The 26,602-nt window shown below is 38.7% G+C and overlaps 1 long non-coding RNA gene across 3 annotated transcripts; it reads right to left on the reverse strand.

Annotated features, from left to right (window-relative positions):
* Positions 1 to 23,898: 23,898 nt before the first annotated feature.
* On the reverse strand, positions 23,899 to 25,247 carry LOC127107037 (uncharacterized). 3 transcript variants are annotated; one of them, XR_007795614.1, is made up of 4 exons: positions 25,134 to 25,247; positions 24,889 to 25,029; positions 24,515 to 24,719; positions 23,899 to 24,324 (listed from the first exon to the last, which is right to left on the reverse strand). It is a non-coding gene; the product is annotated as an uncharacterized LOC127107037 (long non-coding RNA). The 3 variants fall into 3 exon arrangements; XR_007795613.1 differs by having other exon boundaries at positions 24,889 to 25,223; XR_007795612.1 differs by lacking the exons at positions 24,889 to 25,029; positions 25,134 to 25,247 and having other exon boundaries at positions 24,515 to 24,876.
* Between the last annotated feature and the right edge of the window lie 1,355 nt (positions 25,248 to 26,602).

A 26,602-nucleotide genomic window follows, 5' to 3' on the forward strand; every position in this document is an offset into this window, starting at 1 on the left:
TCAAAACAATAAAAATGGCAATGTTTTTTGTTTTTGTGACTTTATTGAACTCTTTTTCTAAAACAAAGCATCAAACATGCAGAAGCGACCTTATGGCATTCACTATGAACAGTTCTGTTATGGCTCAGTATGATTTCGATAATCCCATCTACCAAGCTGAAGAGGAGAGTGAGGAAGACTGTGAACTCCCTGCAGAATTGGCCAGATTACTGAAGCAGGAGGAAAGGGTCATCCAACCTCATCAGGAGGAGTTGGAAACTGTTAATCTGGGTACTGAGGACGACAAAAGAGAAATCAAGATTGGGGCTGCTTTAGAGGACTCTGTCAAGAGGAGGCTGATTGAGATGCTGAGAGAATATGTGGAAGTGTTCGCCTGGTCGTATCAAGATATGCCTGGTTTAGATACAGACATCGTGATGCACCGATTACCTCTTAGGGAAGGATGTCCTTCGGTCAAGCAGAAGCTTCGTAGAACGAGTCCTGACATGGCAACTAAGATCAAGGAAGAGGTTCAGAAGCAGTGGGATGCGGGTTTTCTGGCTGTTACAAGTTATCCGCCGTGGGTTGCCAACATCGTTCCTGTGCCGAAGAAGGATGGTAAAGTCAGAATGTGTGTCGATTACCGGGATTTGAATAGAGCGAGTCCGAAAGATGATTTCCCATTACCTCACATTGATGTATTGGTTGATAATACGGCTCAATCTTCGGTATTCTCTTTCATGGATGGTTTCTCCGGATACAATCAGATCAAGATGGCGCCAGAGGACATGGAAAAGACGACATTCATTACACCTTGGGGCACGTTCTGCTATAAGGTGATGCCATTTGGGTTAAAGAATGCCGGTGCTACCTATCAGAGGGCAATGACGACTCTCTTTCATGACATGATGCACAAAGAGATTGAAGTGTACGTAGATGATATGATCGCGAAGTCGCAGACAGAAGAGGAGCACCTGGTTAATTTGCAGAAGTTGTTCGACCGGTTGAGGAAGTTCAAGCTGAGGTTGAATCCGAATAAGTGTACGTTTGGGGTGAGGTCCGGGAAGCTCTTAGGCTTTATTGTCAGTGAGAAAGGGATTGAGGTTGATCCAGCTAAAGTCAAAGCTATTCAAGAGATGCCTGAACCGAAAACGGAGAAGCAAGTCCGTGGGTTTTTAGGGAGGTTGAACTACATTGCAAGGTTCATATCTCATCTAACTGCTACATGTGAACCAATCTTCAAACTGCTTAGAAAGAATCAAGCGATCAAGTGGAATGATGATTGTCAGAAAGCTTTTGACAAAATCAAGGAGTACCTACAGAAACCTCCAATCCTTATACCTCCAGTTCCAGGGAGACCTCTGATAATGTACCTGTCAGTGACTGAGAACTCGATGGGGTGTGTATTGGGACAGCATGACGAGTCTGGTCGAAAAGAGCATGCCATATACTACCTTATCAAAAAGTTTACCGACTGTGAAACAAGATATTCACTGCTCGAGAAAACTTGCTGTGCTTTGGCCTGGGCTGCTCGCCGACTGAGACAGTATATGTTGAGCCATACTACCTTGTTGATTTCTAAGATGGATCCAGTGAAGTACATCTTTGAGAAACCAGCTCTCACCGGACGTGTTGCCCGTTGGCAGATGATTCTAACAGAATACGACATTCAGTACACGTCACAGAAGGCCATCAAGGGTAGTATTCTGTCAGACTATCTTGCCGAACAACCGATTGAAGATTATCAGCCTATGATGTTTGAATTCCCTGATGAGGACATCATGTATCTGAAGATGAAAGACTGCGAAGAGCCTCTTGTCGAAGAAGGACCGGACCCGGATGACAAGTGGACACTGATGTTTGATGGGGCTGTGAATATGAATGGTAATGGTGTTGGGGCAGTATTGATCAATCCTAAAGGTGCTCATATACCTTTTTCTGCCAGATTGACGTTTGACGTCACCAACAACGAAGCTGAGTATGAGGCTTGTATCATGGGGATAGAAGAAGCCATTGATCTGAGGATCAAAACACTTGATATATTTGGAGATTCAGCTCTAGTGGTCAATCAAGTCAACGGAGATTGGAATACAAATCAGCCGCATTTGATTCCGTATAGAGATTACACCAGAAGAATACTGACGTTCTTCAAGAAAGTGGAGTTGTATCATGTCCCCCGGGATGAGAATCAAATGGCTGATGCTCTGGCAACTTTGTCGTCTATGATCAAAGTTCATTGGTGGAATCATGTGCCACATGTTGCGGTGAATCGACTTGAGAGGCCTGCGTATGTGTTTGCAGCCGAGTCTGTTGTGATTGATGAGAAGCCGTGGTATTATGACATCAAGAATTTCCTCAAGACTCAGGAGTATCCGGAAGGTGCGTCGAAGAATGACAAGAAAACCCTGAGAAGGCTAGCTGGAAGCTTTTATTTGAATCAGGATGATGTGTTGTACAAGAGAAACTTTGACATGGTCTTGCTCAGATGCGTGGACAGACCCGAGGCGGATATGTTAATGCAGGAAGTTCATGAAGGTTCCTTCGGTACTCATGCCGGCGGACATGCAATGGCTAAGAAATTGTTGAGAGCGGGTTATTACTGGATGACTATGGAATCCGATTGTTTCAAGTATGCTCGGAAGTGCCATAAGTGTCAAATCTATGCTGATAAGGTGCATGTACCACCAAGCCCTCTGAATATCATGAATTCACCTTGGCCGTTTGCCATGTGGGGCATTGATATGATTGGGAAGATTGAGCCCACTGCTTCGAATGGACATCGCTTCATCTTGGTTGCGATTGATTATTTCACCAAGTGGGTGGAAGCAGCTTCCTACGCTAATGTTACCAAACAAGTGGTTACCCGGTTCATCAAGAAAGAAATCATCTGTCGTTATGGAGTTCCTGAGAGGATCATCACTGACAATGGTTCGAATCTCAACAACAAGATGATGAAAGAGCTTTGTAAAGATTTCAAGATTGAACATCACAATTCTTCTCCCTACAGACCGAAGATGAATGGTGCTGTGGAAGCGGCAAACAAGAATATCAAGAAGATTGTGCAGAAGATGGTCGTTACGTACAAGGATTGGCATGAGATGCTGCCTTTCGCTTTGCATGGGTACCGTACCTCAGTACGTACGTCGACCGGGGCAACCCCTTACTCCCTTGTGTATGGTATGGAAGCTGTTCTACCTGTCGAAGTAGAGATTCCTTCTCTGAGAGTTTTATTGGATGTCAAGCTAGACGAAGCCGAGTGGATTCGAACAAGGTTTAACGAGTTGAGCCTTATCGAGGAGAGACGGTTAGCAGCTGTATGCCATGGACAGTTGTATCAGCGAAGGATGAAGCGAGCCTTTGATCAGAAAGTGCGTCCTCGAAGCTATCAGATCGGTGATCTAGTTTTGAAGAGGATCCTCCCTCCCGGTACAGATAACAGGGGCAAGTGGACTCCTAATTATGAAGGTCCGTATGTTGTGAAGAAGGTCTTCTCTGGTGGAGCCTTGATGCTTACAACTATGGATGGTGAAGATTTTCCGTCTCCTGTTAACTCAGATGTAGTCAAAAAATACTTCGCATAAATTGACCCGCTGGACAAGAAAAAAGAGTCCAGGCAAAAATGGGCATCCCGGCGAACCAAAAAACAGAAAGAAAAGGTTCGGGCAAAAATTAGGGATAAAAAATAATAAAAATTTGTACACCCGGTAAGTCGAAAACCCGCAAGGGCGGCTTAGGCAAAAATGGGTATCCCGGTGGATTGAAAACCCGAAAGGGCGATCCAGGCAAAAGTTAGGGATTAAAGCGAAGACTACAGTCTGAGTTGTCTGTACTTCATCGAGCTTTGTCGTCTGCCATCTCGAAAGATGTGATCCGTCCAGTCATTCTTCTCAGAAAGCAAGGAGTTGGGAGGAAAACTGATGATCTATGAGTTATAACAGAATTGGGAAATGGTGGATGCCGTGTTCACATTGCCATTAGGATAGATTTTTCCTTTTGTACGCAATTACCTCTTTCTAGGAATTGCTTCCTAATGTATTTGCCTCTTCAGGCACATTTTCAATCAATAAAAATCGTTATTCAGATAAACAGCTTCTTTGTTTTTATTTTTACTGTTTTGTTTGCAAAAATGTCCGAATTTTTTGATAAGCATTGCATATATAAGAACATGAAGGCTACACAACAATGTGCAGAATGATAAAACATTTGAAAATCATTTTTGAAAGATGAGGACACTTGAGCGTATCTTGTCCATGTACCCCCTGGGGGCATTTTGTTGTGCTGTTTTCAGGTTGGCATCTGTGAGGACGTTTCCTCAGCAGATATTTTCCCCAAGCAAGTTTGGAAGCTACCAGAGCTATGTTCCCCTGCGGAGACGTCTGTGGATAGTGCCTTCTATTCCTCAACAGATCTAAGGATTGCCTATCCCCAGCAGGCCGGTATTTGCCAATTTCCTCCCCGAGTGAGGCAGGTTCATTGAAGTTATCTCCAGCGTTTATCCTACCTGTGGACTGAAGGATATCCCCAGCGGAGTTTACCTTTTCCCAGCAGCAGTGCTATGCTTCAACATGAGTGTGAAGTCGCTTTACCATTCCTCAAGCAGAGTTCCCCGCAGAATATTTCCCCAAGAGGAGTCTCCCCACAGAGTCAGAGTATCTGATACTTTGGCTCCCCAGCCGGAGTTTTTCATCATTTGCATTTTGCATGTAGTAATCATCGCATCCTCAAATTGCGTAGCATTCCCATTCGATATGGAGCATTACGCCATAGAAAAATTCAAACATATGCATTCATGTGTTAACTTCACCAGACCGTATCCCCGGCAGAGACGGATCATTTTATTCAACATCAGCACAGCAAGTCCGCTACAGTTGCTCTTGACAGCATTCAGAATTGTTTATTCCCCACAGAGGTTTATTTCCTCACCCGATGGTGACAGAGGTTTATTTCCTCACCCGATGGTGACAGAGGTTTATTGCCTCACCCGATGGTGACTGAGGTTTATTTCCTCACCCGATGGTGACAGAAAGTCTATTTCTCCTCAGTGAGACCCCCAGCAAGTGATCAGCCTTGCCTTGGCATATCTAAAAAGTTGTTCTTGTGATACCGGTAAGTGTCATGCTAGCACCCACGTGTGTTTCTTTCTTTTGGTGTCGGTAAACACCATTGTTTCGGTGTCCATAAACATAGAGTCTTCCTCCAGTCATCAGTAAATGTCTGGTCATCATTTTTGGTGTCGGTAAACACCATTGTTTCGGTGTCTGTAAACATCGAGTATTTTCTCCAGTCATCAGTAAATGTCTGGTCATCATTTTGTTGATGTCGGTAAACATCATCTTTCGATGTCGGTAAACATCGAATCTTTCCATCAGTCATCGGTAAATGTCTGATAATCCCCAACTAGAAATCCCCAGTAGAGTCATTTGTAAATGTCCTATCTGGTTTCCAGTTGCAAATATCTGTATCTCCCCAATAAAATTCTCATTCCCAGTCATCGGTAAATGTCTGGTCATTTCTTTGGATGTCGGTAAACATCATCTTTCGATGTCGGTAAACATCGAGTCTCATTCCCAGTCATCGGTAAATGTCTGGTCATTTCTTTGGATGTCGGTAAACATCATCTTTCGATGTCGGTAAACATCGAGTCTCATCCCAGTCATCGGTAAATGTCTGGTCGTGAAATCAAGATCCCCAGAAGTCGTCGGTAAACGTCTTGTCTGATTACACCACGAAGATCTTGTCCCTCCCCAAGTGGAGACGCCATCAGTAAATGGCCCAGTTTTTCTTCGATATCGGTAAATATCGAATTCCCAGTTGCAGCAGCCATCGGTAAATGGTCTTGCCAAGTTGACATCGGTAAATGTCAAGTTTCTTTGAAGCCACCATCGGTAAATGGTTTTGCTTCCTTTCAACATCAAATCTGTTTTCCCAGCAGCCATCGGTAAATGGTTGTGCTGAAGTTGATATCGGTAAATATCAAAGTTTCCAATTCTAACCATCGGTAAATGGTTTTGTTTTTCAGAAGTTTATTTTCCCCAGCCACCATCGGTAAATGGTCTCGCTGAAGTTGATATCGGTAAATATCAAAGTTCTAGTTCTCTAACCATCGGTAAATGGTTTCGCTTTCCTGAAGCTGTCAATTGCAGTCGTCATCGGTAAATGACGTGGTCTTCTTTGTATCATATCCAGTCTGTGCAAATTCTACGGTTCTTTGGTATTCAATCCCTGTTTACCCTGAAAGTCTGACAGCCGTCGCTATCATCCGTTCGGGTTCCCAGCTGATTGAATAGGGGCAGCTGTAGCACCTCAAATTTGCACCTATCATTATGCATACATTTTCATATTAGGTCATAACATATCATGGTCCATTGCATAACATTTGTATTGCTTCAGTTGCTTCAAGTGCAAGACAGTCAAGGAATTAGGTCAAACCAATCTCCTGATCAGTCAACCAAGCAGGCAAAGGAATTTCTCATTGAACCAAGGCCCTAGGGTTTGTGCAACAAGTTCACATGGCTTGGAGGTCTATTTGAAGTATTTTGGTCAAGGGTTGAAGACTTGGAGATCATCAGTTCATACACAGACAGTCAAAAATCCTAAAAAAGTCAACTATCAGTCAAAGCAGTGGATGGTGGTCATTCTTGTGGAATTTGGGCACCATGATCAATAATCAAGAGTTCATGCAACTTGGGACATCATTCGAAGTCAAGTCCTCAAGGAATTAGGGTTTGGAAGTCATCAGTCAATGCACAATCAGTCCGAAACCCTAAAAGTCAACTGTTGGTCAACTGTCCATTTAATCAGTGATTTGATGATTGGAATTGGTTTGTGAGAGTTCATTCATATCCAAATAGTCATCATATATCATGCCAAACACCATCATGGAAGAATTTGAAGCCAGATCAGAAATTTCCCAAAATGGAAACTGGGCCTGTAACTGAAACCTGCCATAAATGGAAAGTCTTGATCCTCAAACCTACATTTTGATACAAGCCTCAAATGAATTTTTGCCCAACATGAAAGTTGAAGATCTTGTTCTCCCATTTCCAAAAAGTCCTAGAACTCTCAATTCCCATGTGTGGTTGGCAAGTTATGATCGAATCGATTTCAGAAAATCTTGAACTTCAAAGGGCCATATCTCCCAAACCGTTTGGCCAATTTTGGTGGGGTTTTTTCCTACAAGTCACATTTGATCCCCTCTTTCCAAAAATATAGGTTTCATGAGCCAAAACTTCACCAATCAAAATAGCATATTTTGACCTTTTTCATTTAAATGGAAGTTTGACTAAGAGTTGACTTTTTGATTCAAACATTTTTTCAACATTTGGCCAATTGGAACAGCTCATAAATGTCGTTTAGAAGGTGTTTGCAAAGTCAAAATATGCAGCACATGTGAATCATACTTGGTTACTTGAATTGTAAGAAAGGTACAAATGCACCATACTTGTCCATGCCTTGCCTTGTACCTCAAAAGGACAGCAATTATGCAGCAATTTTTCTGTCAATTGAACACATCTTAGCAACCTAAAATCTCAGAAAAGAAGCCATACTTGCTCACTTGAATATTGGGACAAAAGGACAAAAGCAACCACATTCATCCATACCTCCACACTTTACTTTGTACTATGGCAGCAGGAAATCATGGATGCACAATGCCCTCACCTTGCTATTTGTTGTCCAAAACCCTAAGGTTGCCAAGCCTTGCACAGTTCTGGACCATCATCTTTCATCATGTCAAACTACTTGCACATAACACAACAGCAAGAAGGCCATTGTCCATACCCTCTCACACCTCATCCTGCTGTACAATTCAAAAAAAGACCATACCTCTATGAACCATGCTGGTACACTATCACATGGCAGGTTTTAGGGATGAGGGTTTTCTGTCAAAATGGAAGACTAACTGCTGCATAACAAAAAAACGGGATGCTGTGGAAAAGGATTTTTTGAGCCATTTGAACCAAGAGCTGAAAAACTTCAAAAAGAGAATGAAATCCTGCCAATGGCCAACAACAGAAAGAACAGCAGAACAAAAACCTCCTTCAAACCTTACCTTGCCCTGCTAACATCTGCAACCAACAAGCATACAACACTGCAGCAGAAAAAAAGAAAGCTTTGGCAATTGCTTCTCAAAACCCTGCAGCAGCATAATCCAACCTTGCTTGGCAATCAAAAAACCTGAGTCACTTGCATTTCCAACCAAAGCCTGGCCACTTGCATCCATCTGCATACAGCATTCTAAAGCTTCACCCTTGCTATTTGCTTGGCATTTCACAAACCATGCCACACCATAAAGCCACCACCGAGCAATCTTCATTTTCCACACTTTCAAAACCTGGCCTTTGCACCCTCCCAATCCTGTCACCATTTTGAAAGTAGCAGCATACCACAAAAACACTTTGGCATTTCTCTTCCAAGGTCTGTCACCACACTGCAGCAGAGGAAAGAAAAAAAACTTTGGCATTTGCTTCTCATAAAACCCTGCCACAAGCAGCATGCCAAAACAACAAAGAACCTTTGGAAATTACCTGTCATGAAAAAGCCCATAGCAACAACTAACCACCTCCAACTGCAGCAAAAAAACCAACAAACTAAACTGGCTTGGCCTTTCTTCCAAAAAACCTTACCAACATCAACCAACAGCTAGCAGCATACACTCTCAAACTTGACCTGGCTTTTGGCACTGCATCTTCAAAACCTTACAAATACAACAAATTAACCTGGCCATGAAAAACCAGTCACACCCTCCCAAATCACCTTTGGCTACTTGCAGTTGAACTTCACTTGGCCAAACTCAAAAGAACCTGTCCAACTCCAAACCTTGCCTTGCATTCTCTGTCAAAAAAGATACCACAAGCCACAAAACTACATCACTTGGCCATTTTTTGCATTTTTTTTCTGTCATCAAAACTAGTAACAGCAGTATACCACAAAGAACATTCATTCATTTTCCAACCAAAACCCCTGCTTTGCATTTCTTCTGCTGTCAAAAAGCATCAAAGAACCAACAGACCAACCAAGAGGCCTAAGTCATCCCAACTGCACTCACCCTTATCTTGCATCTCATTTCTCCTGTCCCAAGGCAAAGCAACCAAACCTGCCATACCATAGAGCAGTATCCAACAGCATGGCTTGACTTGGATACAACCCAAAACCTCACCTGCTGTCATTTTGGAAATGCAATGGTAGCCACAAACCAACACAACAAGCACTTCATCGATTCACACTCACTCAAAAGTCCAACCCTACCATTTTGCATTCCATTTTCTTCTGTCCAAAACAAAAACACTTAACTTGCCTCACCTTCACAATCCATTTCACCCTTTTGAAACCTTGCAGCAACCTTCATTTGCAAACATTGTCAAACTTTGCCTTGCAACACAAACCAATATAAAAATACACTAACATCATCAAGCCAACATTGCATTGATTCACTCATTCCAAAACACCCTTGCTTGGTATTTCATCTTTGATCTCCAACAGTCCAACCAACTGCATTGCATCTTCAAAAACCTGCCACTTTGCATCTTATCTTCTTCTGTTCAAAACAAGAGAGCACCAAAAACCCTGCCTTGCATAAGCAATGGGAAGGAGCAGATTGGTTCATAACATCCAAGTGTGAGTTCATTTCAACCTACACAAGCCAAAGCATCTCCCTCCCTCATCAAGGCATAGTTGGAACTTCAATTATTTCACTTCAATTCCATCAAAAAGCATCAGCAACATAACTGCTTTTCCAAATTGGTGAGTTTTTCAACTTCCACCCTTTTTTAAATTGACACATGTTTTGAAAAGGTCTTTCATTGCTGAGTTTAATGATGGCCTTAGTTTTGGAAATGGTTGAGTTATTATGAAGATGTCTTGAAATGAACATTGATGATCCAAACTTGTCTCACTCATTGCTCTTTGCCTAGCTCGAATTATTGAAAATAGGGTTTGGATTGTTGTTGTATGTTGATTGATGATTACAAGGGTATGCTCAATTGGCATTTTTGGGAGAAATTGAGAAATTCGAATTTGGGATGTTCATGACATAAACCCTAGTTTTCCCAATTTGTATTTTCCCAGATTTTCTGCCCCCTTTCACGTGCATGGCTTCTTTCCCTCCAGCCAATCAAAACATTTCATTTGGTGCCCAAAACGACTGTGTTTGGTTAAGTGAATCATGATATTACAACTTTGCCATTCTTGCTCCATTCATTTCATTTTTATTTCACATTTTATAGCCAATCTTCCAAAAATCATAACTTGCTCATTTTTGATCCAAATTCAATGGGATTTTTTGTGTTGTGTTCATCATGATCTCTACTTTTTTATCATTATTTTTCCAGATTTTTTAGATGAGTGGTTTTTAAATGGCCTTAGGGTTTGTGACATGTGACCAAATATTGTACCCTTTGCCAAATCAATTGTGAAATGATGAGAATGTATCCAATGGCTCCCAAATTTTTTGTGCTTAAACTAGACACATTCATGGTGATTTTGGTATAAAGTTTGTGGATTTATCATTTGTGGTTTGTGAGATATGATTTTTTGAATTAGGATGTGACAACTTGTGTCACACCATTGATGTCCAACTTCATGATTTTCATTACCATGCTTCCTTACATCCAAATGACCCCAAATTTTGCATGAACCTACTCTTGTATGTCTAGTTCACATGTGAATTTTCTTGGATTTATTTGAGCTATTTTCCTAATTGTTTGAGATTTTCTCCCCTGCCTAGTCAATAGTTGACTTTGTGTGACACATGTTCCCATTTCATTTGTGAAATTCTCATACTTTATTAGGTGGACATGAAATTTGATATGTGATAACTAGACATCTCAAGCTTGGCATTGGTGTTAATCTCATTCATTTCTCATCTGTTTTCAATTTGATATGATTTTTTGAAGTTGACCCATGCTTGTTGACTTTCTTTGTGCATGTTCAAATGTGCTTTGACTTTCTGATTTTTATTGACTGCCTTCCACTTGTCCAAATGGGATGAAATTTGACATGCTTACCATGCTATGTGTTATGTTTGATCATAATTTATTTGGTGATTTTTGGAAAATGTTTAGATTGCTTTTGAGATAAGTCTTGCTGTTGACTTCTATGAGCTTCTGTTTGCCATGTTTTGACCTAAATGGTTCATGAAATGATGATGATGATTGTTATGAGTGTGAATCCAATTGGTTGTGTTTCCTAATTGTTTGAACATGATTTTGGATACTTGACCCTTGCTGTCTTGACTTTCTCATTCACTTTTGACCCTAGGCTTGCCCTAGTGGTCCTGTTACTCACCTTTGAGTTTGTGATTTCAGGTTGACCATCAAATGGCCATTAAGACCAATTCTTTTGATTGAGCTTACTCAAGTATTATTGTCTAACCTATTTGTTTTGTAGGTGGCCTGGCTCACATGCCATAAGCCTCATGCCTTGCACATCCATGTGCCCCTAATGAACTATTGTTGTCTGCTTCTGTTTGTTTTGTTTAAAGTTGTATACTAACATCTGCTTGACTGTTTCAGGTGCTTTAGTTGCTTAGTTCCTTGTGAACTTTTTGCTTTGCTTTGCTTGTATAAGCAATTTGCATTGAGGTATGTCTCTTTTACTTCATGTAGTCTGGAAGACCTGGCCTGTTACTTGGCCAGGCAACTGTCTGAAGCCCTCCTTAAGAGGCAATGTTTGTGGATGTTTAACTTTGTCCTTGCATAGAGTCAAAGTCCTCCTAAGTGAAGAGGCAATTGGTGGAAGGTAGGGATATGCAATCTATCCCCCACTATTCAGTGTGTCATCTGCCTTGCTCACACCACTGTGTTGATGCATTGCAGATACAAACCCAAGATCTTGTACAACTGTACAGTTGAGTCAGTTTTAATGTGTAGAAGGGTTCCCACTTTCTGAACCCACACATTCTTGTCTTGAGCTCTCCCAGGCCAGGGATAAGAGCTGTGAGGTCTCATCCTCACTTCATCCTTTCATCTGCTTCACCTTAGTCTCTCAATGGCAAGGTTAAGAGCACATTCACCCCATTCCAGAGGTTTGTTTGTTGAGGTTGATATGACCCCTTGACTAAAACCTAACCCTTGTTTGAGCCACTTGTTTGTGTATAGCGTGTGCTATCTGTGCTTGTAGGATTGTTTGACTTGCTTCCTGTGCAAGGTAGGATTAGTTTAGACTTGCTTCCTGTGCAAGTTAGGTTTTGCTTGGCTTGCTTCCTGTGCAAGTTAAGTATGTGTGGCTTGCTTCCTGTGTGAGCCATGCTTAGGATAGGTTGGCCCTTGTGCCATTTAGCTAGAAACCATAACTTAGGGTTGATTTTGCATGACAACATCTAGGCTCGAGTCGTAGTCTCCCTAGAGTTGTGTCTCCCTCTGTTATCTGGTTAGGCTAGTCCTTTTCCCTGCGTAGGGGAACTACATCGCCCTGATCTTCACACCAGATGAAGTATGTAGGCAGGAGATTGAGCTGATCTCTCCGGGCGCCCTTTTTCTTTTTTGAGTGTGTGCTTGACAGTTATAGGCTCGAGTCCCCGACTCCCTATCAACTTGTTGTGTTGTTGTGTGCTTGGAAGCCGATGTAAGTCCATCGAGTGGCATTTGGGTTTCAGTGTGCGTGTGTTTAGGTTCGGATGCTGATGTAAGTCCAGCAATTGGCATTCAGGCTCCACGTTTGCCTCTTTGTGTGTGTTTTGGTTCGGATGCTGATATAAGTCCAGTGATTGGCATTCAGGCTCCACGTTTGCCTTTGCCAGCGTTTAGTTGTGTGCGTGTCAGCCGAGCTACGAATGCTCTGATTCTTCTCTCGTCCGAGAAGATACGTATGCATAGGATGCGATATCCTAGCAAGCATGTGTTGTCTCCCCAGTCCGAACTACTTCGACTCTGATGTCTATGCCTAATAAACTAAGTAGGCCCAGGATGCGATATCCCGCCGAGTCAGTTTCAGTTTTGTTTTCTTGTGTCTCCTTCAGCCAGTGTGTGTGAGTTTGAGCAGTGTTTAGCAACCAATATTCCTTCCTTTTGTGCGTGGATCCCGTAGAGTACTACGGATGCGTAGGGGTGCTAATACCTTCCCTTCGCATAACCGACTCCCGAACCCATTCTCTTTGGTCGCGAGACCATGTTCTTTCCCAGGTTTACTCTGAGCGTTTCCTTTCCCTCTTTTGGGATAAATAACGCACGGTGGCGGCTCTGTTGTTCTTGTTTTCCCGCCGGTTTTTCGCGCGATGCGACAAATTGACTCCTGAACCTGAATATGGTTGCGACGACCATTATTCTATTTTTTAAAGGTTTTATCGATATTTTCCTATTCCTTCATTGGGATAAATAAAGTTTGGTGGCGACTCTGTTCGAACAATTTTTTCCGCGACCATCGCGAGGAATCGTATTTTTCGAGATACGACAAGATATAATTCAAGCGGCCAAGAAAACCTCTAACTTGCTTCTCAGTTTTGGGCGCAAGCATCTCTTGTATTGCTTTGACCGTGGTAGGATCAACTTCAATACCCTTTTAGCTGACAATAAAGCCCAATAACTTACCAGAACAAACACCAAAAGTACACTTATTGGGATTCAAGCGGAGTTTGTACTTCCTCAAACGTTGGAATAACTTCAACAAATGCTCAACATGTTCTTCTTCATCACTAGATTTGGCAATCATGTCATCAACATAGACTTAGATCTCTTTATGCATCATATCATGAAAAAGAGTGGTCATAGCTCTCTGGTATGTTGCACCAGTATTCTTTAGACCGAAAGGCATCACTCTATAACAGAATGTTCCCCAGGGTGTAATGAATGTGGTCTTCTCCATATCTTCGGGTGCCATTTTAATCTAGTTATAACCGGAAAATCCGTCCATAAACTAAAAGACTTTGAATTTAGCTGTATTGTCTACTTACATATCAATGTGTGGCAGAGGAAAATCATCTTTGGACTAGCTTTGTTCAAATCTCTATAATCGACACACATGTGGACTTTTCCATCCTTCTTCGGAACATGCATAATATTGGTCACCCATTGCGGATATTCAGTGGTAACAAGGAAACCAACATCAATTTTCTTCTGCACTTCTTCTTTGATCTTCACTGCCATATCAAGATGAGTTCTCCTCAATCTCTGCTTGACTGGCGGGCATTCTGGATTCAACGGCAATCTATGCTCCACAATCTCAGAATCCAAACCAGGCATGTCTTGATAGGACCAAGCAAACACATCTGAATATTGTCAAAGAAGATCAATTAACCTTTTCTTAGCTTCTGCACACAGTTATGACCCAATCTTGAATTCCTTCACATCATCCTCGAAACCCAAGTTGACTAACTCAATCTGTTCTTCGAATGGCTGAATGGCTTTTTCCTCGTGCTCAAGTAGACGAGACAATTCATCAGACATTTCTTCATCACTTTCTTCCTCAGCCTCAAACATAGGGAATTCAAAGTTTGGAGAAGGAGTTGGATCATTGTATTCAATGGGTTTATAAACCAACATGCATGATGATTTGATATTTTGATTTTAGAGAAGTGAATTGTGACCAATTATTATGCATATGGATAATTATTATTTATTTATTTATGTTTTTTGTGATTACCATTTTTAGAAAAGTAAAAAGTAAAATAAAACATCCTAGATGTGGATTAATAGAATTGCATTTTATTAATGATCAAATTGAAAGATGCCTGACAATGTTCACTTCTCCCTTAGGCATAGGAGAAGGATTTTCAAAAATAATAAAACAATTACTTATAACGATGAACAATAACAGGAACATCGACAGCGATCCAATTGTTGCAAGCTTTTCCATGCGTCACAAAATTGGTGCAGTCTTCATCTTCATCATCCTCAATCACTGCAGTTGAGTGTTGTTCATTACCATGGCTGAACCCTCAGCTACGGAAACTAGGTTGCACACCTTCAACTTTGATCATAGACGACCCTTGCTGAAATCCCAAACCAGCACGATTCTTGTTCTCGGCGACCTCTACCATCCGGCCCCACTGATCAGAACTACCATTTTCAACAACCTTCTGAGCATCTTTAAAAGAGGTAATAGGTGCCTCAACTCTCTTTTCTTCAGCAATAGATAGAGCTTGGAACGGAGTTCCAATCTCATCCTCAGCTTCCACATATGAGAAATACGACAGATGACTCACTAACATCGCTTTTTCCCCACCCACAATGACGAGCTTACCATTCTTCACATATTTTAAATTTTTTATGCAGAGTGGATGTCACAGCTCCTACCTCATGTATCCATGGCCTTCATAACAAGCAGCTATAGGCCGGGTGGATATCCATTACCTGAAAAGTACTTTGGAAATCACACGGACCTATCTTCACTTGAAGGTCCACTTCACCAATAACAGCCTTGCGAGAACCATCAAAAGCTTTGACGATCACGCCATTGTATCTCATCGGAGCTCCTTGGTAGGATAATCTTGACAGAGTTGACTTGGGGAATACATTCAAAGAAGAATCGGTATCAACCAATACATTGGACAGTGCATCCTCCTTACAATTCATTGATATGTGTAGTGGCATATTGTGATTCCTACCCTCCTCGGGGAGTTCTTCATCATAGAAACTCAGATTATTGCAGGAAGTAATGTTAGCCACAATGTGGTCAAATTGATCCACTGTCACATCATGTTCCACATAGGCTTGCTCCAATACTTTTTGCAATGCTTCTCCGTGTGCTTCAGAATTCATAAGCAGAGACAGCATTGAAATCTTGTAAGGAGTTTGGAGCAACTGCTCCACCATATTGAATTCACTCTTCTTAATCAAACGAAGCACCTCATCATTATCATTAGGCTTCATATTACTGGATTCACCAGACTGACACTTTGGAGCACTAACCGGAATTGCTACAGGTACCTCAACCTTATTACCAACATCCTCTACATCCTTCGAGAAAACAGGACCAAACACACGACCGTTACGAATCACCTTTTCTATGTCGACAATATTCATAACAGAATTAGTCGTAGGCAACATGATCTCTTGACCATTCTCCATCATTGTTGTATTATACTAGTATGGAACAGCTGTGTCGGATGCATATGGGATGGAGCCCGCTAACCGTATCACTAACAGCGATACCGATCTGTTGATGATGTTACTGCTACTGCTATCAAACTGAATGACCATCCGCTCAGGGGTCTTCAAGACTGGCATTATCACGTTGACATCATCTATATCCCTAGATTGTTGAATCTGGATTACATTATCATCCATCAACTTCTGGACATCTCTCTTGACAACCGAACACCCACGGGGGTTCACACTGCAGATAGTACAACTATTGTGGTCGTGTTCACAATCACTAATCGTACACAGGGTCTTGCGCATTTCTACCAAAGATCGACGAATACGTTGCACATCAAACACTCAGAAACTTCTTGGATAACCATCTACCATATTAACAGAGGGATTACCATGAGTAGGCAATGGGTTAGCTTTCATAATTGGCACACGGTCCTCAAAAAAAATTCTAAGTGTCAAGCCATATGTTCAATTATTCCATCTTGGCTAACTTTTTATGTGAGCTTTAAATGAGAAAAGTGTCTTCATCAAAGTTGTAGCTCTTTAAAAAAACCTTCAAAATGGTCACAAATTTGACCTCATTTGGATTTGGGATGAATGAGTTATGCATTTTTGAAGTTGAGGAAAATCACTTGTTCAATGGTATTGGTCCAAAATGACCTATAATGTATCCTCATAGCACATGCTCATAAAAGTTGAATTAGCTCTTCCTCCAAACCTAAAAGTTGAAGTAGACACCTTTAATTTGATTGTGAAACTTGGAAATAATTCATATCATAAAAATTGAGCAAGTTATGGCCTTGGGAAGTTGGACTCCAAATTAGGGTTTAGACAAAATGACATATAATCTTTCAACATAAGAAATGACTTTCCAAGAAAAAATAGCTCTAGACCTCTACATGAAAGTTGTTTGGAATGTCATTTAGAGTAACTTTTATCTTGGAAACATTTTCATATGATAAAAATTGTAGTAGATATGGTCTAGGTGACCCCAATTTTGATCAGATGAATTCCTCTGGTCAACCTCCAGCAACCACCTTGCTAACTTGCAATCCTATTGACTTTTTGGACTCATGGGAGATCATATCTGAATAAGATGACTAAATTTGAAGTGTCCCTTGAAATATTTGATCAATTGGTGAAGAAGCTTGATGAAGAAGTTACATAAGATACCCATATGAACTAGGGTTTCCAAGGCAAACCAATTCCAAACTCTTGAAGAATTTTTGATCAAAATAACATGTAGAAATAATGGGGACTCATATATGATGCTTAGAGCCATTGTGGATCATTATTGGTTGAGCTCTTAGTAATGAGGGTCTTAAACCCTAGATGTGAACTTGATAGATCAAAGGTGATCAAGTGCCCTACCTACAAAAGAGTTAGGCAAATGCAAAGACATATTTTTGGTAGTTTCGTTAGGAAATGATAAAATAAAGAGTATGATACAATCACATGGTGCTTGGTGATCTCTCCCAATACAAACCCAATGGATGAGGGGGGGAAAGAGGATGCCAAGGTGTGATCCCAATGCCAATGCATATGATGAGATAGCATGAGGGATCTTAGGGTCAAAATTGGGGTCTTACAAATAGCATATTCTTTATTTCCAGTTTCGTCTTGCTGACCAAGAACACAACCCATACTTTCATCAAGCACAATCAGATACATGATCAACAGTCTTCCTTCAACAGGTGGAGACAGAATCAGAGGCTCCAGCAGATATTTTTTTGATACTGTCAAAAGCTTTCTGGAAATCTTCGGTCCAATCATAAGACTGATCTTTCCAAAGAAGCTTGAATATAGGCGCACACGTGGTAGTCATGTGTGAAATGAATCTTGAGATATGTCTGTAAGATCCTAATTTTGACCCTAAGATCCCTCATGGCATCATGTTATTGCACAAGTGCATTGCCTCAAGGACCATAGCATGGTTGGCTTCTTAACCCTAGGGTTGGGACTTGTTTGAGTGTTTTGAGATCACCAAGCCTGCTTGTATTGTATATTATTGCTTTTCTTATTTGATTACTAACCAAAAGCATAAAAATATGTCACTAACTCTTTTTGTTTTGAAGCTCAAGTGATCATGTGCTCCACAATGCTCCTATGAGGCTCCTAAGCCCAATCAAATGGCTAGATGAAGATGAGAAAAAGCATGACAATGGTCCACAAAGCTCCTAATCGTCATATATGTCTCCCAAGTATCTCAATTTTCCAATTTGATCAAGATAAACCAAAGGGCTTGAAGATTGTCTCCCGAGGAAACCCTAATTTCACTGTGCTTTGAATGTGCCTTGCCCATGAAGCAATCTCAACCTGTGATCAAATTTAATCAAGGGAAGTTCTTTTCATTCATCATTTGATGCATATGTGATCCTACTTGAGGCCCCTCAATCATTTATTCATAAAGATTGGAAGTTTGGCCTTGAAAAAGTTGACCAGTCAAGTCATCTGACTAAGCTAAGAACCAATGAGATATAACGTTTGATGTATTTGTCAAATGAAGATGGTCCCAAGTGAAAATATGTTCCTAAGAACCATATGAACAACTTTCATGTTCATGAAAAATCCATTTGAGACTTGGAAAGTCATCATTCATTTCAAAACATTATAGGTCATTTTGACTGAAACCCTAATTTTGGGTCAACTTACCAAGGGTATAACTTCCTTAATTTTTATGATTTTGAGGTTAGACAAAATGAATTGGAATTATTCAGATGTCTAATTCAAATGTTATGTTCGACAAAATTTCATAATCCTAAAATAAATACATGTGATAATACAAAACATTATAGGTCATCTTGGACCTAGTTCATTGAATTTAAAAAAGTACCCAACTTCAAATGCCCTTAACTCTGTCATAGAAACTCCAAATGATGCAAACTTTGAGTCTAGATTGACTATCTTGAAAGGATATACAACTTTTATGTTGGAGGTTTTTCAATTTGAATCTTGTATAATGAGGACAAAGGGGTTTGATTAAGCTTGTTTTTTGTGAACTTTTTCAAAATGACTTGAATATGTTTTGTACTTGAATTTTCACAGCCAGTTTTCATCAATTTGCACATGCCAACTGAATTTTTTCCCAACATTACTTTTGTTCTTTATTTCAAGGGATTTCCAACCATTACTCACATTACTCTTTTGGATTCATCATTTATGAGTTTCGAATTCATTTCCATTTATGTGCATTTTAGTATTTTATGATGAAACTTGAATATGCATGCTTGTTCAGTCCAATGCACACGACCATTTGCCCTTCACTTGATCTCAGCAAGCTTTTGCATTCATCATTGGGCCTTCCGCACGCTTGCACAGGCCCATGCATCCAAATTCAAAATGCCATGCACATGAAAGAAGCGTGGGATTCAGCCACATTCAGTTATAAATAGAGGAGCCACGAGCTTTATTCATGAACCTTTTGGAGATCCAAATTGCTGCAGAAGTGAAACCATAGCCATACCAAAGGAATTTACTCAAAAAAATTCACACTTTCGAGCTTGAAATTCAGTATCATTAGCTGAATTTTAAAGCCTAATTCCTTATCCTTTCACTTCCACTACATCCATAGATCAAAGAGGAGCAAGGAACTTGGAGGACTCGTGGCTAGAAGTGCTTCAATTCAAAGGTTATTTCTCAAACTTTTTGGATCTAGAACTCTTAATTCAATGTAGTATCCTTGTGTTTCTGTGGTTTTCTGAAGTCCTCACACTTGAGGCAAGCTTGTGATGTTTTCAATTTTCCATTTTATGAACGTTTAGTTTGAACACCATGCTTTTCTCCTTCACATTTCTCTCAATATATGAAGAGTGAAGGAGATCCATTGGTACAATGATGATCTCCATCACACGAGCTTCATTTCCATGGCCTTGTTTTTAGTTTTCATTGAGATTTTATTTCCTGCAACCGGTGGCCAGAATTTGTTGTCTGGCCGGAGAAGATGGTGGTTTCCACCACCACCACCACCACGTGTGCATCCTCCTGGCCCTTTGATTTGGTTTCCACGTTCTAATCTTGATCATCCATTGTAATTACTTCATTTAATGCATGTTGTTGCGCGATTGACTCAAGCACACCGTGTTCCCTGTGATCTGGACCATCCATGAGTGCCACGTCAATTAATGAATGCATCATGTGGCTGAGCTTTTTTCCATTTATTCCATTTTCTTTTTATTTTCAGTTAATTCATTTGATTTTCAAAAATTCATTAAAAATTCATTCGAAGTCAGAAAAATATGAGACCAATTCCAAAAAAATTCTTGAAAAATCTAGTTTCATATTATGATTTTTAATTATTTTTGTGACTTCATTTGATATTTTTTATGAATTACTTGTTTTTTAATAGTTTTAATTCATTTTAAAATACTTTCTGACTTTTAAAAAATCCAAAAATATTTTCATAGCATTTATGGATCATGATAAGTAAATGAAAAATAGTCTCATCAACTTCTTATTTGATTTGAGATTATTTGAGATTTTAATTCATATTATGTTATTTTTAATTATTTTAATTGATTTTAAATACTTTCTGGTTTCAAAAATTGGTGAAAAAATTAGTCAAAACTTGTTTGACTATGTTGAACCTATGAGAATTTAATTGGACTCATTGAAGTTGTTTTGAATTGAATTTGAGGTTTGACCTTATTTGTTTATTTTTTATTTGCATTTTATTTTAATTCAAAAAATACCAAAAAAATATTGTTGACTTCTTGACTTGTTATCTTCATTTCTATTTTGTTTGGTGTTGATTGATGTTGATTTGATTCACATTTGATCAATTGGATTTGGCTGTTGTCCTATTTTTCCCTCCCTTTCATCTTCATCCCTTTCTTTCCATCATTGGCCAATGAGTTAAAGTCTTGAAGTTTGTCTTGACAAATCAGGAGTTTAACCTTCTTTGATCCAAACAAAACTCAACTTGATTCATGATCAAGTGAGTTGTTTTGTGTCCAAGATAGGTTGCTTCTTGGTCAAGCGAATAACTAAAAGTCCATACAAGGCCCTTCCCCCTTTTTTGTTTGGCATGGCAAGTTTATGGAGCCTGGCTTACTAGTCATGATCTCTAACTTGTGTTCTTTGCCTATATTTTTATTGACCGGCCTCAGATAGGTGTGACTACTACATTAGTCCACTTACGATTGCTTAACATACCGATACATTGTATTATGACAAGCTAACATAACCTTACTAAGTACTAACTTTAATTTGAGCTTTTAATTTCTTGCCATTTACTTTTAGTGCCATTTATTTCTTGCTCATTATTCATATTGCTTTTCATTTTGCTCACTTGAGCACATATTTTATGTTTATGTCATTTTTCTTTTGCTCATTTGAGCCCATTATTGTGTAAATATATATTGCTATTTTGTGTTGCTTTGTGTTTGTTTTGTGTGAACCGGATGCAAAAGGAGAAAGGACTTAGAATTAGGACTTACCTATGCTTAAAAGGAGTTCAAGAGCAACTAGGCCTCATGCCTTTAGAATGCAAAATTTATTGAAGAGCAACTAGGCCTCATGCCTTTAGAATGCTAAAATTCAAAGTTGATCTCAAAGGACTTCTCCTCCAAACTTATTATTTGTCCATTCCCCTTATTGTGTTGTGAACTTTTTGATGTTTGCTTTTGTGTGATAGGGATCTCATCTTAAGATTGTGAAAAGAGGACCATTGTCATGAGTAGCCAAGTTAAGAGCCAAGCCAGTTGGAGATCCTGGGAGCTTGAATTTAATTTGTCTGGTTGCTTGTTTGTGTACTAAGTCCAAAGGAAAGGAGCATCTTGAGTCATCTCTATGACTTCAAGAAAAGGAACTCCAAGGGTTTATCTTTTCCCTCTTATCTTTGTATGTTTTAGGACTAGCCCTTCTCTTCTTCTCCCCACTCTAACCAAGCCAAAAACCATTTTCAAAACTTTGACTTTGTTTCAAATTAGAAACCTAGGCCTTAAGCCTTTGACTTTTTCCAAATCATTTTTATAAATACTCGTTGTGAATAAACATTAATCTAACTTTGACCTCATTTTGTAAATAACTTTAACTTGTAAATACAACCCATTTCAAGTTGTTTTGTGGCTCCAATGTCCACTTTGTCAAAACCTTTTTAAAACATTAGTCATAGGTTTGAGTTATCATAGTGGTTGATGTAAATCTCACCTCATCCTTAGTGATTGGATTATAAGTCTTCCATGCTTATTATAGGGTTAACCCCTCACTAGCATGTTAAAGCCTTCCTCACATGGTGGATTGTTGGTTTAGGTTGAGTTTTCTCCCTTTGATAGCAAAAGACCTTAAGGCTTTTGATTAAAATCAATTCACCCATCTTTGAGATTTTTACCCCGAACTATGAGGTTTTGATCCTCCTTTGTGATGGTACGTAGACAATGGGTTCATCCATTCAAACAACAGAATTTGTAAATATAATCTATTCTTTTCTCATCCCTCCAATCTTTTTGCCCACATCTTTTCACAAATACCAACCTACAACACATATTTGCAAAAAGGGTTCCCTTAGAGTACTAAGGATGTTTTGGGTGCGTAAAACCTTCCCATTTCATAACCAACCCCCTTACCTAGATCTCTGACATTTTTATTAGTTTTTGATTTGAAAAAACTCTTACTTGGCTTTTGTTCGCTTTTTAGCCTTTCTTTTGGATAAATACAAGTGCGGTGCCGACTCGAATTGTATGTTTACTTTTGGTTTAGTCAATAAACCTAAAGGTAACGAAAACCCCGCTACAATGTCATACCCTAATTTTACCCGAGTAGTTTAAAAAACTTTCGTTAAACATCTATAACCAAAGACCACGATGCATAGACTCAAAACTTAGAGGTCTTTACTTGATCAAAACTTCATCAACCATAATCATGTCAAGCTTCCTTTGGGTGGCTTCTCAAACCTTAAAATTCTTCATCCTTCATAGTTTGTTTTCAGTTGCACAGGGTGATTGAGTCTTCCCTTGTCCATGGCCATTGATTCTAGTATAAGCTCTTGGTCCCATATAATTTCGCCCGCTTTCCTTCATCTATGCACATTTCATCTAATTACTTCAAGCACGTGGTTTATTCTTGTTTTGTTCATCTTGTGTCCGTTAATTTATGCTGGCTCATTTCTAATTGATTCTTGATAAGACACAAGGTTTCATTTAAGTTTTGTATTATCCACACATGGTCAATGGTTTGGTCATGGTTCTTTCATTATTTATTCATGGATCCTTGGTTTAGGTTGTAGTCATGTTCACATGTCCATTTGCAATATATCGCATTTCAAAAGTTTAATCAAAACAGTCCCATACGACATCATTCATTCACAAACGATCCTCAAGAGTCATACTTCATTTAAACATTAATTATTCAAGGTTCGCATATACAAAGAACTACAAGTTTGACTAGTCCTACAAACAGTTGACTTCTGGTCAACTCATTGACCCGACTCAACGAACCTACATTGGTCAACATAAGACTTAATTTAATCCATCTTGTTCCATGTCTACTTTCTTTCACCCTGATTTCTTCAAGGAAAAACAAGTATTACTTGTTCATGCTATACCTACAAAATCAGCCCATGCGTACTTATGCACAATGAACACGTTCATGTTTTTTTCCCATACATTTCAAGCCGATTCAAGCATATAGAAATATGTATGATTAGAGAATTCATACATGATGTTGTGTGCAATATCAGTATCACAAATGCCTACACCAATTGCAACTTACAAATCAAAATCACAACCATAGAGTGGGCAAAGTAATTTTAAGTTACTCAACAAGGGAGAGCGTAGTGAACTTGGACCGTAAGCTGCAAACGAATCGAGTACATACTAATAAAACAATGTCCATCGCACTGCCATTCCATGGAACGTAAACCAACAATTAAAACATTTTCAGCAAGACAACAAAGTTGATCAAGTCATGAAACCTATGGGCACAACACAAGCTTGATTTACATTATGAATTCGGTAGTACAAACTCTAACCAGTATTCATTTGAAATATAAACCAAGCAATAAGAAGACAAATAGTAAACCAACATGACTAAAGCGTGTACAAAAAAACTGAACCAATAGTTGAAACGAACTTGAAACATGTGCATACTCATTACAATATCATGGTATTTCAAATAAAGTCTCTACAAACAAGGGAATCATGCTTCAAAGTCGTGAACCACAACGTTTGACCACCGTATTTCAGAGGGTACTACACTGCACCCTGTCTAAGCAGTTGTGAGTCTGCAAGTCTTCTGCAGAGAAGAGGTCACCACTTGTCCTTTGTCGTACAACTTATACCTTACAATGCATCACTACAACATCACAATGCATGAACAAAACCTACAGGAAAGGCAAACCATGAGCAAAGTAGAAGAAAATTTGGAACGACTATGTCGTGATACATGAAGATAAGATCCTAGCTACAAGGCCATAAATAATACATTGGAATCATAAGGTTATGGTGCAGCACAGTCCAGAAATGCATCTAAAACATGAACATGCCAAGCGTATGATGAATATGGTTAGATACCTGCTATGAATTAGTCACATAAGGCTTGCAGCTACACAGAAAGCATTGAGTGAAATCCGATCTTTTGCTCTTTTGCTGCTGCAGAATCAAGTCAGGCACACAAGTTGATATAGTAGTACACATGAGTTAACCTTGTTACCATAACCTCTGCAGAATGGCCAAGAAGACTCCAAAGCATGAAAGCTAATGGGCCAATGTTTCGTACCTGCCAAAACATGAAGCAAGGAAACCAACAGAACATCATTCACCATAAAAAGGCCAGAAATAACAACAATAACAACGCACTACATTTGGAGTTTCTTTGCCTCAAAAATGAATGATAACACAAAATGCTCTCAAAGGGAATTAATAGAATTGGAATTCAAAAGCTTAACCTCTTCCTTTAAGCCGGACAGCAGCCAGTTGAAAATGATAGGTTGAAGACTGAGACAGAGAAGCCACATCAAGTAATGTTCCACCTCCTTTTAGATCAATAGCAGAGGAAGCTTCAAGACCTCTGGTGCAAGAGTCGTGTTCTAAAGGATGAAAACATCAAGACATATGTGATAATGACATCAACAGTAATTTAATGTCTTATGGAATTAACAGCTAGAAGGAAGTGAGTAAATGATACTTAGACCTTTGGCTATGACTTCTTTCTTGCACTCGAGCCAGCTACCCTGTGAACCAACGAGACAAAGTGTACCTTGACTTTGTAGCGTCAACAACCCTTCAAAGCTCAGTAGAACCCAAAACTACAACTGCACCAGTAAAAAAAACTGTCACAAAAAAGTCACGTTAAAATCATACACCAGTAAAAACAGAACGATTACCACAGTAAAAGCTAAAGTAAATTGTTACCGCATTGCATTTTGCAACAATGAAGAATTATCAGAGAAATTCTTACAAGCACCATGTAATCTCAAAAGGAAAGATCTCACTCACTACAGACAAAAAAAACAATTGGGACCACATCAATTTCTGGGACCACATCAATTTCTAGGACCACCAAATCTGGAGAGGATTCTTTTTGCTAACGGAATGATTCGACAAAACTTGGCCAGCTCATGATGGATAACATTGAAGAAATCTCGTACAAAACTCTATAAAAGGGGGTCTCCAATGATGGATAAGTAGGGGTGTGCAAAAAAAACCGTTTATCCATAACCAAATTGGTATCCAAATTGATCCACTTTAAAAAAACCAAACCAAATGCTAAAATAAAATTTGGTTTTGTTATTGGTTATCCAAATATAAACCGTTACCCATTATAAAAATTTGGTTTTGTTATGGATTATCCAAATTTTACTATGTGTTAAATTTTTACTTTTGTATGTTTTCATGTTTTATCACATTATAAATCAATTTTATATTTTAAATTTTTTTAAATTTTATAAAAAATTTATTTTAAAAATAAAAATCAGATTTTTTTTCTTTTCACCAAAAATATTATATTTGGATTTTTTTCGAAAAAATTATATTTGATATTTTTTTTTCAAATAAAATTATTATTTTTTTCTAAATAAAAAAGATATTTTTTATCAAAAATATTTTGTATTTTTTTCAGTAAAAAAAATGTTTTTTTAAAAAAAATAGATTTTTTTAATTTTTTATTTATTTTCAATTTTTTTTTATATATTTCTTTTCTTTTTTCTGAATATTTGTTATTTTTTTTCTAAAAAAAATTGTTTTTTTAATGTTTTTTAAATTTTAAAAGAAAAAATATTTTAAAACCTTATAAAATTTGTTTAGGAACAATTATGAGAGATTTTAGAAATTTGAACAATTTTTTGATGAGTTATTTATTTTATGAATAATTATGATTTATAGAGATATGATTCATAATTATTTTATTTTATGACCGCTTTTATATAACGCATCATACTTTGAGATTGTTTTTAATCGAGATATTATTTGTGGTGATTATAAAAGACAAACTTAAAATAATTTTTTAAAATAAATATTTTTTTATATAAAATAGTTTTATAATTAGTGAAAATAAAAAAGTTAGTTAAAAGAAAATAAAATATTAGTGAAAATAAAACTATTTTTTTTTTATAAAATTGGTTTTGAAATTGATTTTTTTTATGAAAATAAAAAATTGGTTTT

This window comes from Lathyrus oleraceus, chromosome 7 (genome assembly GCF_024323335.1).
Source record: "Lathyrus oleraceus cultivar Zhongwan6 chromosome 7, CAAS_Psat_ZW6_1.0, whole genome shotgun sequence".
Lineage (NCBI taxonomy): Eukaryota > Viridiplantae > Streptophyta > Magnoliopsida > Fabales > Fabaceae > Lathyrus > Lathyrus oleraceus.